This window comes from Anas platyrhynchos, chromosome 1 (assembly GCF_047663525.1).
Source record: "Anas platyrhynchos isolate ZD024472 breed Pekin duck chromosome 1, IASCAAS_PekinDuck_T2T, whole genome shotgun sequence".
NCBI classification, from domain to species: Eukaryota; Metazoa; Chordata; class Aves; order Anseriformes; family Anatidae; genus Anas; species Anas platyrhynchos.
Window position 1 is genome coordinate 114798035 of NC_092587.1, and position 13555 is coordinate 114811589.

General features: G+C 46.5%; 1 long non-coding RNA gene across 1 annotated transcript; it reads right to left on the reverse strand.

Moving 5' to 3' along the window:
- Positions 1–279: 279 nt before the first annotated feature.
- Positions 280–10694, reverse strand: LOC139999336 (uncharacterized). The gene is made up of 3 exons (XR_011804724.1): positions 10440–10694; positions 9816–10004; positions 280–661 (listed from the first exon to the last, which is right to left on the reverse strand). It is a non-coding gene; the product is annotated as an uncharacterized lncRNA (long non-coding RNA).
- Positions 10695–13555: the final 2861 nt, after the last annotated feature.

Sequence of the window (13555 nt, forward strand, 5' to 3'; positions counted from 1 at the left end):
CGTGCCGGCATTATTTCTTTGTCTGGTGTCGCATTCAGGGCAAGATCTATCTGGGGGGGGAACGTGTAATGCCGTGCAAGGTTGTTTGGTGGTATGACTGACAACATGACTTTAAAATTTTAAGCTGTTTGTATAGAAGCAAAGTACAGAAGAGTACGCTATCCCCAAGGGCAATGTAGAAACTACCTGTTGCTTCTCAGGTTTAAAAGTTAAAAGGTGTAAGCAGCTGTTTGAGTACAATACTGACGTATACATGAACGTTTTCCTCTCCAACGTACAAGTTTGTGTGCAACATTTTTCATCGTGCTCTCAGATCAGGATTCTGATTCTAACAATGGTTCCTAGTGCAAACTTCCAGAGAAGAGGGAAGCAAACCAGTCCTGACTGCTTTGAATGAGATGGAGAGAGCAAGCAAATGTAAATGAAGAAGATAAATCTGTAGGAATGTTTTCAGATAATTGCCACTGTCCAAAAGCTTTAAAGTGGTTGAATCCTTGAAAGTTCATTACTGAAAACTCCGGCTGCATCACTGAATTTGAAGGAGTAAGATAGACTTGCACCATCGCAGAGCCTCAGTCACAGTTTAATTGGGCACTGCCTCTAACTTCACAAGAATGAAAGAGAAAAGGTCATCTTTCTACCTTGTCAGCTACTGGCAGACCTAGAGAAAGAAAAAACAAGAGTTGTTAACATTAAGATACAATGTGGTTTTTTTTAGGACTTCTCACCAAAGGTGTAATATTGAGTAGTAACCTGACAACAAATGAAAGGAAAGATGAAAGAGTAGAAGGTACTTGCATGGCCTTAATTTACGTGGCAATTGACAACAACCACAATCCGCAATGATTTCTAAGTGCCTTACACCATTGACCCTTGAGGCACAAAAACGGGATTCCCATATTAGGTAAGGGGAGTACAATCCCTCTCAAAACACGGGAGTCTGGGGTACACGACTGAGTACTGGAAATCTAAAGACTAGGGTGGTCACGTACCAGAAAGGAAACTCACATTTTAGCACTAAACAACTATCTGTAGAGACAGGCTGGGAACCACAGAATCACAGAATTTCTAGGTTGGAAGAGACCTCAAGATCATCGAGTCCAAGCTCTGACCTAACACTAACAGTCCCCACTAAACCATATCCCTAAGCTCTACATCTAAACGTCTTTTAAAGACTTCCAGGGATGGTGACTCCACCACTTCCCTGAGCAGCCTGTTCCAGAGTCTAACAACCCTTTCAGTAAAGAAGTTCTTCCTAACATCTAACCTAAAACTCCCCTGGCGCAACTTAAGCCCATTCCCCCTCGTCCTGTCACCAGGCACGTGGGAGAACAGGCCAACCCCCCCCTCATTACAGCCTCCTTTGAGGTATCTGTAGAGAGCAATAAGGTCACCCCTGAGCCTCCTCTTCTCCAGGCTGAACAAGCTCAGCTCCTTCAGCCGCTCCTCGTAGGACTTGTTCTCCAGGCCCCTCACCAGCTTCGTTGCCCTTCGTCACCCTTCTCTGGACCGGTTCTTTTTAGCCCAGGGTCCATTTCAGCATCTTCAAAGCTAAAGAAATGGTTGACTGCTCTGTTGAATTGTGTTCCAGGCAGAAAGACTCACGTTCCTATTAACATAAAGAGCTTAATACCTTGTGTAATAAATAGCTCAGTCTTCAAAATAGGACTATAATCAAAGTTTACAATTTATTAAAGGAATAAAGGTAAGCAAACAGCGCTGGGTGCACCAGGAGTCTCTGCTCCACCAAGACGCACACCAGTTACATCAAGCAGCTGATTTTTATGCTCCTAGGCTAATACATATGCATTACTACTTCTAAAAAAAACACAGGGTTATTATAATTAGATTACGGAATCCAAACCCTCCTACTGGAGCATGCGTATCAGTCTCCGGTGATCCCTCTGGGGGTCTCTCGTGCTGAAGGCTCATAGTCTTCCTCCCTCTTTTCCAGCTTGGCTGTATGTCAGAGACTTGTGCAACATCCCCTGCAAGCTTTGTCTTTTAGTTGTTCTTCAGCTCTCCCCATCTCCTTAATCTCCTGCCCAGGTATCAGAGACTTGCATAGTGTCCCACGCAATAGTCATCATAGTTAGCAGTTATTCTGAAACCCCCCAGATACCAGAGACTTCAAGGAAAAGTCTACAAATACATTTCCCTTCAAGCTCTCTATTGACACGAATTGCTAAAACATTCCTTTGCAAGGTACAAGAACTATATACATTAACCACTCTTTTTTTCTTAGACTTGTGGTTATACAAGGGTATGTAAGACAGATCACATTCATCATACAATGCTGCCCTAGCATTGTTCCATACTGACACGAATCAGGTGAACATATCTCACACTTGCTTCTGTCCTAAAGATGAGTTTTGGATTCAGATGTACCCCCTCCAAGATGAACAACTACCTTAACTTTGTGGGGTTGATATTCTGCATAAAACATTTGTAACGTCAAGCTTCACAGCTTCTCCTCTGGATGCAGGAAAGAGGTTACAGATGTATAAAAGGGCAAGACAACTTCCAAAACTACATTGCATTGCCACAAAACTACTTTAACGTATCCCTGCAGGCACAGAAACTCCTTTGCAAGCCACCACAGATTAGACATTACGGCTAAAGAGCGTGGAAAGGATTGTTGAACAACTCTATGAGCGACTTCTGCGGCAGACTTCTGTGTGGTGGTTTTACCGTGCTGGGCAGCTAAACCCCACAACCGCTCTCTCACTCCCCCTCTTTTAGATGAGGAGGGAGAGAAGTAAAGCAACGAACAACTCACGGGTTGATATAAGGATAATTTAATTAAAGGGAAATAATAATAACAATTAAATAAAGATTATTATGAACTAAACAATTTAACAAAAGGTAAATAAAAAGGGAAAGGGGAAAAGGGAGGGGGAAAGGGAAAAAATAAAAAGACAGGAGGAAAACAAACAATTAAAATAAATGAAGGCTATATGGAAGTGCAGAGGAAAGAAATTGCTTTCTACTTCCCACAAATGAGCGATGATTGACCACATCCTTGAAGCAGGGCCTCAACGCACGCAGCCAGCACTCGAGAGGAGAACCGACGTTTTCCCAAGGAGAGCCCAGCCCTCCCCTCTTCTTCCTGTTTCCACCTTTTATTGTTGAGTGTGACATCACATGGTATGGAATATCCCTTTGATTGGTTTAGGTCAGCTGCCCTAGTGATGTTTCTCTTCCCACTTTTTGCCCACCCCCTAGGAGGGTTAGAGAAACACCCGATGCTGTGCCACTGCTGCTCAGCCGTAGACAAAACACTGGTGTGATAACACTCCTGTTCCAGATACAAGTACAGAGTACAGCACTGTATGGGCTGCTGCCGCACATCCCGAGCCTTTTCCCCGGGTTGTGCAGTAGCCCATATCATGTGGCTATAGGTATCTACCATTACATGCAAGTATTTTAACCGTCCCAAGGCTGTAACACGAGTGACATCCATTTGCCACACTTCATTAGCTTTCAACCCTCTTGGGTTAACTCCACACCCGAGTCCCATTCCTAAATTATGATTACATATGGGACAAGCCTTCACGATTGCTTGAGCGTCAGCATTAGACAAATTGTAGGCTCGAGCTAGTCCCTTCGCGTTCTGGTGAAATATGGAATGAGCTTCTCGAGCTCGGCAAAATGGTGATAGTGGAGCTTCAGTGACTGTAGCAGCAACTAATCGGTCGGCTCGGGCATTGCCTTCTCCGAGCCCTTGTTCCCACTGATGACTGCAAATATGAATCACTGCATACGGCTTACTTCTCTGTGCGATTGCAAGCTGCAAACTTGTCAATAGTTGAACCAGTCGTCCATTCTGCACTTCTCGCAAACTCGAGTCCTCAATGCGATTGGCTATGCCTACTACATAAAGAGAGTCAGATACAACATTCAACGGAACATCTTTCCATTTTACAAACGCCCATACTACTGCGAACAGTTCTAGTGTCCGTAATGAATCCTCTTTCTGAGCTTGCAAAATCTGATGTTGCCAGCCATGCTCATCCTTCCATGTCACTGCAGCAGTTCTGGAGCACTTACCGGCATCTGTAAAGACTGTTATTGCATCTGCAACTGGTTGGGGTGATCGCTTTGGTCTACTTATCCAGCCCTGGTTTTTCATCCAGGACAAGACAGGAGATTGTAATGGTTTTGCTATTAACATGGCTCCATCATGCAATAGAGCAGTTTGCAGTTCCTCAGAATTTTGTATATACCATTCCACTTGACTTCATGGGTAACCATATGGTGTTAGGAGGGGCCCCGTCTACTTGAAAGGTTCTACTTCGTCCCTTTTTAATTAATTCTGCTAATGTGGTGATTTTTTCTTGAATTGTTTGTCGTGGCCGCAACGGAGGAGCTAGCCATTCTAGTACCACCGTATCTCCCTGCTTCTCCCCCGTTTTTATTTTTTGCTGTGTTATCGCACCCATCAAATATTGGGGGCCACACAGAGTAGTTAGATCAAGAGGCGCACCCTCTATACGCCGATGTGTAGCCCGTGTTGTAATCATTGAGGCTATTAGCTGTAGTGCTTGTTTTTGTTGGTCTGTAAGCTGAATTGGTGCTGCTGGATCTGTCCCTCGTAGCAAAGTGACGGTCATAGCTGATTTAACAGCTCGTTGGGAATACCAACCACTGGTCGAATCCATTGCAAATCACCCATCAACTTCAGGGCGTCGTTAAGAGTCTTAAGGTCTGATTGTATTGTCAATTTCTGCGGTTGGATCGTAGCATCGGTGATATGTCGTCCAAGATATTTCCATGGGCTTGTCTCCTGTACCTTCTCGGGGGCAACTACTAATCCTCTCTGTTTAAGTTGCTTCGTTAGTTCATCCTTTTGCTGTGAAGAAAATGGTGTTGACTGGGCCAATAGAATATTGTCCATATAATGAGATATTATTGTTCCTGACCGTTTTCATCGCAACGGCTGTAGAGCATCGTTGACATAGAGTTGACATAGAGTTGGCGAATTTCGCATTCCCTGCGGCAGGACCGTCCACTCAAATCTCTGGTCCGGCCCTTCTCGGTTTATTGCAGGAAGTGTAAAAGCGAATCTTTGTTTATCGTTTTCATGGAGAGCAATTGTGAAGAAACAGTCCTTTAAGTCCACTATGAGTAAATGCCATCCTTCAGGTATCATGGCAGGATTAGGCAACCCTGGCTGCACTGCTCCCATATCGTACATCTGCTTATTTACCGCGCGCAGACCGTGGAGCACTCAATACTTTCCCGACTTCTTTTTAATCACAAAGATAGGTGTATTCCACGGGCTTGTTGACAACCTTAAGTGCCCCTGTTGAAACTGTTCTTTAACCAGCTCATGCGCTTGTATCAGGCTTTCCCTTTTTAACGGCCATTGCTCGACCCACACAGGATCATCATTCTTCCACCGGAGCGGGATCGGGAAAGTCCAAACAATGGCCATATCTATAAAGGGCGTTCCCAGGTAAGGACCATTCCCATTTGAGCAAGGATGTCCCGCCCTATTAGTGCGTGCACCCCGTCAGGCAACGGAATAACAGAGACACAACATTTCACCACTTTGTCCCCTATTGTCCACCGCAGGGGTGGTGACTGACGGGCAAGTGTCATTCCTCCTACCCCGGCCACCGTGGCATTGGTTTCAGATGTTGGCCAATGCTGCGGCCAGTTTTGCGTGCTGATTATAGATACATCGGCTCCCTCTTGTGGCTGGTCGGAGAGGAACGGGTTCCCCCTCGGTGTTGCTGTGTATGCGGCAGCGTTTTGTGTCGTCACGGGGCGACTCTTCCCGCTCTTCCGGCCGTTTCCCAACACCTTGCGTCGACATGCCGCTTCATTGGGATTGCCCGACTGACAATTTGAGCACCATACTGCCCCAGCTTTGCAGTTTCGTCTCACGTGTCCAAAACCACCACAACCAGAACATCGCAAGCGGGGTGGTATTTGGCCACTAGGGGTGGTACTTGACCACCAGAGCGTGAACCGGCCATTTGCAAAGGAGCAAGAGCTGCAAGGACCTGACTCTGTGTAAACTGAGCATGCTCTTTCATAGCCTGTGCCTGCTCTCGCATGCTGTCACCTAATTGCTTTACTGCTTCTACTAACATAGCCTGGGGGCCTACTGGTACCTGAGCCAATATTTCCAACCCTTCCTCGATTGTCCATGTCCCGGGTAAGGAAGCCAATATATTGCGAGTAGAGGGGTTGCTATTCTGAATTGCGCACTGTTTTAATATCATGCCCTGGAGGTAATCAGGCACCCCAGCCGCCTGTATGGCGTTTGCTACGCGGTCAATAAAAAGCCCAAATGGTTCCTCTCTACCCTGTTTGATTCCCATGTAGGAAGGTATTCCCCCTGGCCCCTTTATCCGATCCAATGCTCTTCTGGCCATTCTCATCGATTCCTTCGCTTTATCAGGTCCCCGCGAGGCCTGTGCTTCTGTCCTAAAATACGGTCCTACCCCCATCAACTCTTCCAGCGTGACCCCATGTAAAGGGTCCCCAGGTGCTCTTATCACTGCGACTGCTTCTTGACAAGCAGCCTGCCAATGGGCATTAAATAAGAGCTGCTGGTGTTGGGTCAATATTAACTTCATTATGCTACGTATGTCTCCTGGAAGCAAAATATTTGTTCCCCAAATATAGTCCAACATCTGTCTCGTGGGTTCACCTTTCAGACCTGAGTCGTTCACTGTGGACCGCAGCTGAGTTAACAATTTCCAGTCCAAATTCACTAGATTAACCGTAACATTACCCTGGGCGTCCGGTGGTGAATATACTACCGGGAAGGCCTCTTGAACCAATTGTGCAGCTATCCCGTGTTCACCCTCGTGTAGAGCCTCATCTGCTATTTGCTTCCACACCCTCTGCCTCTCTTGAACACCTTCTATAAACGGGCTTGTATTTTTTCTTTCTGGTTTTTGCTCTCTTATTTCCTCATCCATTTCCCCACTTTTGTGAGAAGGAGCCGGTGGTGCTGCTGGTGATGGCGAGAGCACCAACGCCGACTCTGAGAAGGATGATGAGAGAGGAGGAGGCTCCCATTGCCCCATAGCCCCCTGAGGCAGCGTTATCGTCCTCACTGAAGGCGGCAATGGGTAATCCCCAGCTCCCCCCATCCCACCCTGTTGAGGGTTAACACTACCAGCACTTCCTGGCAATCCCAGTCGCTCTGTAGCAGCAGCAGCGACTCTCTGCTCAGCCTGATGTATAGCTAAGGCATTAGTGACTGCTCTCCAAGGCTTCAATAATTTTTTAGCAGCCTTATTTTCATTAATAACTTCATCAAACAATTTGTCCCCAAATTTACGCCACTCTGTTTGTTCAAAAACTGTATCCGGATTGATAAAACAACCCTTTGTTACTCCATATTCTAATAATCCTGGTAAATCCTTTTTGCAGTCTATACCCTGCGTGCTCCGCTTATCTAAAAAGCATTTGAGCAAATCATACGCCGCTTCTCTCTCCATACCTTTATTTATGCTGTTGCAGCCTTTGCGAGACCTCGTTCCCGCATCCCTGCGCAGTTCCGTTTCCCGCGTTTCCCCGCGGATCTCTTCCCAAGCTCCCCACGGTTTCTTTTCCCCGTGTCTCACCGTGAGTCCTTTGTCCGGGTCGGTGCGTGCAGTTTCTCAGTGCCTCTCAGGTGTTCCGGCTTCTGTCAGGTCTGTGTCTTTCAGAGCCGTCCGTGGCTCTGCAGCGTCTCTCAGGGCTCTCTCCGTCCGGCAGGAGTCCCTCTGTGTGCCTCGGGTGTCCCGGCGCCGCTCCGATGTGCCGATGCTGCCGCTCTGATGTCCCGGAGCCGCTGCTCTCCCTGGGCTCCCGGCGCCGCCGGTCTCCCGCTGTGCTGCGATGTCCCGGCGCCGCTGCGATGTCCTGTTCAGGTCTCAGCCTGTTCGGGCGACATTTGTTAGGAAGCACGGCCGAAAGCATGACAGACACCGGTTGAGTCAGATCATGCTGCTCCATTTTATTGCCCAAATGGCCTAACTTTTATAGTGAACTTAACAGGGGCAGACAGTGTTTCACACAAGATTATTGGTCAGCAGCACTCAGACAAACAACTAGAAGAAAACAACCCCACCTGCAAGAAAACAACCCCCCTTGTGTTTGTATGGGTGGGGGGAACGCTCTGCCCTTCCTGCTCCCCCTACCTGCGCTAACTGCCTTCTGACACGCCGTGCCCTGTTTGCCCAGCAATGCCCTGCGCCCCACATTTGGGGACCTTGCAGTAGCACGATTCTCAGAGAACCCCTTTCCCCCCCATTATTTTTATTCCCAACTCAGGTAGCCATGCCTTTAACAGCAGCTTCAATTTTTCTTCCTTTACTCTCACCGTCTCTGCATGGTCACGCTGGTAGAACCGCAGGGTGGCATGGGCCGTGGTCCCGCTCTGCTCTCTTCCTTTCACAGAAGGACGCTTTCCCCAATACCTCAGAAACTGGTTTGTACAGCTCGATAGGCATGAGCCAGGCCCCAGCACGTTACAATGATTTGTGTTACTTTGGAACTGCCAGAGTCAAGACACCTTTTTTTCAAGCATTCTATCAGTTTTTTAGGATTTTGCAGTTGTTCGGGGGTGAATTTCCAGAACACTGGAGGTGCCCGCTGCTCTAGATGCCTGCCCATATCCTCCCATACTCCCTGCCACTCGCAACTATCCTGCCTCCAGGCAGATATCTGGATGAGATTCCTAAATAGTTGTTTAACTTCAAGCAAAACCTGAAGCATATTCAGGAGGCGTAACAACAAGAACATGCTGGTCTGAGTATCCCAAGGATATTCAATATCTTGGAGAACTATTGTAACTAGCTTGGAGGATTAGAGGGTGGTGAAGGAGAAAGGGAGAGTGAACGAGTATGAAAAAGTATCTTCCCCTTTCCCCGCCACAGACTGACTCCATGATGAAAAAAGGCGATAGGTATAATTGCTAATAGTTTCCGAGATATGGTTTCCAGAGTATAGAGTTGACGACATCACTGAGTACAAATACCAAGTTAGAGTCATGACCAGATATTTCATCGTCTCATAAGCCACTGCTACAACACACAGTACCATAATGATCTTAAACCAGGGCCCAGAGAGGATAAACAACATGACAGAGAGCACATACGGAAAATAATGTGCTATAATGCTCAATTTGGAAAACAGGCACAGCAGACTTGGGATAAAAGCAATCAGTATTATGACAACTAACTATTAAGCAAGTCTAATACTTAGAACAATTTTAGTTTAACACACTCTGGTCAGATCTGTTATTATCTCAAAACTTTGTGCCCCACGTTGGGCGCCAGAATGGACTGTTGTGGTTTAACCTGGCTGGCAGCAAAACACCACATAGCCATTTGCTCAACATCCCCCCTCCCTCTCTGGGATGGGGGAGAGAAACGGGAAAGTGAAGCCCGTGAGTTGAGATAAAGAGAGTTTATTAAGACACAACAACACTACTAATACTGTGTAAAAACAAGTGATGCGCAACGCAATTGCTCACCACCCGCTGACCGATGCCCAGCCTAAACCCGTGCAGTTCGGCACACCTCCCCAGGCTAGCCAATCCTATATATTGTTTAGCATGACGTCAGATGGTATGAAACACAGCTTTGGCTAGTTTGGGTGACCTACCCTGAGTCTGACCCCTCCCTTCTCTTGCTGCGCAGCCAGCCTGCAGATCTGGGGACCAGATCTGGGGACCTTGCAGTAGCACGATTCTCAGAGAACCTCTTTTCCCTCATTTTTTTTTTATTTTATTTTTTTTTTTTTATTTACAACTCAGGTAGCCATGCCTTTAACAGCAGCTTCAATTTTTCTTCCTTTACTCTCACCGTCTCTGCATGGTCACGCTGGTAGAACCGCAGGGTGGCACGGGCCGTGGTCCCGCTCTGCTCTCTTCCTTTCACAGAAGGACGCTTTCCCCAATACCTCAGACACTGGTTTGTACAGCCTGGGAGAAAGATAGTCTCTCCTCACTGGTGGACCTATTCCAAATCTTTCTCCACAGCCGAGACGCAGGCCTGCAGGGAAGAGGAGAGGCTTTCTTCATACTGCTTTTGACTTACATGTTGTGAAAGCGGCATTTCTTTTAGGAACAGCACAGTCTCGCAACTTCCACTTAGTGAAAGTTATGATAACTCCACCTGTACCTTCCCCATCGGTTTCGTCTCACTGCAAGGCATAATCTGAGTGCACATTAAGGCACCTTTTTCCACACTGCCTGTTGTCGAATCCTAACAAATAGTTAAGAACATTCTTCAAAGTCATGCTTACCTGTAAGCACTTGAGCTTCTGAGTTGGTGGGGCTTTCTTTTTAGCTTTCATTCTCATTATATTTGGAAGGGCTGGAAAGGGAGCTTAGAAGCCACAGAAGTAATTTCACTGAAAACAGACAAGGTGAAGGAAGTACTCAAACTCCTCGACATTAAAGAACCGTAGAACCCAGGAACACTTACCTGCCAGCTCCTGAACTTGAGTCACTTCCACGCTGCTTCACAGTGACTTCGCGTAACCAGGGTCTCACTGTACTGAGAGGGCACCAACAACGTAGCTAGCTCATAGAGTCACTAAAACTGTTTCACAGAGATGGGAGAAAACATGAAGAAATAGCAGCCCACCGAGGAACACTGAATCCGCTCCACCACAACAGCAGAAAAGCACCCTAGAGAACCTGAGCCTCAAACTCCCCCACCGGGAAGGCAATTCCCCACAAGTCCTCAGGCTTCCTATATAGCAAAAGTCAAATGATCCACACCTGGCAGGTTTCACTTCACAAGGGTGGAGCCAAGAGACCTCCTGGAATAGGCTCATCTACCTGGCTTCAGTCTTTTAAGCTTAATTGCTCCTTGTCACTACTAGAAATAACCTGACAAGGGGCTTAGTGGTTAGAGCTGACCTAATGAATTAACTACAAAAAGTGCACAAGGGTCATATTTCTGTTAGTCATTCTGTGAGGACAAGTAGTACAGAGCCTGTTTAAATAAATAAATAAACAGACAAACAAACAAACGAAAGAAAAGACATCAAAGGAAAAAAGAAAATGACCTTAAAGGCAAAATTGCTCTCATAGATTTTCATCTGTCTAGTCATGACAGACAAAGAATATAGCAATCAGAGTTACTTTTCTTGGCATTAATGGTATTTAAATCTGCTTTTCTGAGATGTCTTCTTTATGCAGGACTTTTCAAAATCTAGCCCCATGACCTCTGACTGCAGTGTTTACTTCCACTGCGTATAAGCTATCACGTATGAATGCCAGGATCCGGATCGTCACTCACTATTCAGGTCAAGGACTGGTCCAAAGGTTTGGGTTTTGATTTGGGTACATGCCTACCTTGCTGTTTCCTGGCAGGTCATGGGAAGAAGATTGGCTGGCTTGGGGGAGCTCCTGTACACGTGGCTTTTAGGCTGCAGCCAAAGTGTTCCTCTAGATCTGGAAGTCTGAAGAGGGTTGCAGCCTCCAAGCTCAGATACAACCACATGTTAGTCTGGCGCAACTGATTTTTGTGTTCCTTGCACTGGCTGTGCAAGGAACCTCCTCTCCAGAGGCAAGGACATGCGTCTCTTTCGTGCTCCTTCGTTAGTGTCGCATTAAGGGGTGTAGCTGATTAACCGTTATGGGACCGGTCGGATTCAGGGTACCGAACCTGTCAGATACACCAATGACGCGTTAACTGTCTGGAGTCCGGTCAGATATTCACCAATAACGTGTTAACCGTCCGGGGTCTGCTTGGATTCAGAACACTGAACTATCACGGTCACAGATGCACCAATAACGTATAACCACCCTTACCCTAGTTGCACTTAATGAGAGCTATGACAATGCAATCAAGTGTGGTTTATTACAGCAACAGATAACCAGGTTCTTTGGATTGCCGGCGATAGTGCCTGTCTGCAAAAGCAAGCTAGCATGCATGAAATACACAGGTGTTACAGGTGCGCAGCCTAGAAATTAATGTGTTAAATGGATCAAAGATTCTAGAAAGATTTTTAACTGTTATATATGGAGTGGTAATTCGTGTCGAGGAAACGGTTGATATTAATAAAGAAGGGGAACTTTGGGAATGTGGCCATGGGCGTTGGAAAGCCCTGTGGTTGAGATAACATTAGACTCTTAACGACGAGGCCATCAGGAATATAAAAATGTTTAGAGGGAACAAAGAAGGGTGATTCAGGAGACTCCATGCAGTCTCCCGTTTCTTGTTCTCCAGTTAAGGCGTGGATGTTTCTGGGTGTTTGCTGTTGTCGTTACATTCAAAGTTGTTTGAGCAATGAAAAGTTGTTTTGAAAAGAACTGCTGTGGAGAGAAGGGTATAAGAGGAGAGCCTGCCCTCAAAATAAAAAAAAAAGGCAACACGATGAAGTTGCATCAATAAAGAAGCAGGAACAAGAAGCGAAGAGGAAAAGGCTGGCAGAATGGAGACCAGGACGGGAACAGGCACTTTGATTGCCTCATGAAGATAGGTTCGGCCAAACTCAGCAAACTGCTCAGAGAAGCTCGTACAGAAAGTCGCTGGAAATAGGCGCACTGGAGCTGGAGAGAAGCTCGAGCTGAGAGAAGCGGAGCTGTGCACACAACTGCCTCTCGCTGGTAAGCAGTTGTGCGTTATGGGGAATCATACGTCCTTAGGATCAAAGACCGTCCTGGTAACCTTACAGCTTATTCTCCTTAATAACAATTGGACAGTTTATGAGCCTCAAATATGGGACCAAACTGAGGTTAAGGTGTGGGTCTCTGCAACTAAAAATGACAAGGTTGCAGTGGGATTTATCGGCACCTGGCGAGCAGTCTCTGAGGCCTTAAAGAGCCACGTGGAGCCACAATCACAAACGCGTGGCTTGCCAGATAGTGAGGGAGCTGCAGGCCCCTTTACTGATCTGACTGCTACGCCATGGGCCCCTCTGCTGTTACAGCCATCGAAGGCTTTTGCTGTTTCGCCCCCTGCTGACCTGAACGTGCCTTTTGACCCAGGCCTATTGGCCTTGAAAAGGAGATGGATATGCTTTTCTTCGATCTGGGAAGAACGAGATACATAAGGCCTGAAGACCGAGTTGCTTGACAACTTAAAGCGAGACACATCGCTCAAAAGGAATGGAAAATGGAGACTGTTAAGTCATGGAACTTAAAGGATTGTTTGTTACCTTTTCTGATCGTGCATATGTATAGGCGTACTCGATTTTTATTAAGTTATGGAACATAGAGGATTGTTTGCTACCTTTCCTGATTGTACATATGTAGAGGCATACTTGCGTTTAGTATGTAAAGCAATGTTCTGTATATTTAGAACGTTTGATGTTTGTGTGTGAGTGTTGGTGGAGCGTAGATCCCCCGCACGCCCAGCGCTGTTTACTTGCTGTTTATGCTTTTTATAGCTTTTATACCTTTTAGAAATGTTTGTTTTATAAATATTACAAAATTAAGATTGAGTTGAGACCTCATTTATAACAATAACCAAGTGTTCAAATCTCACCCAAAGGCATTCCAAATGGGGGGGGGGAGAGAGAGTCTCAGCCCATCGACTGGTCCCAGGAGTCAGGAGGTCCTAAGGATGTTGTATTCCCTCGGGGTGGT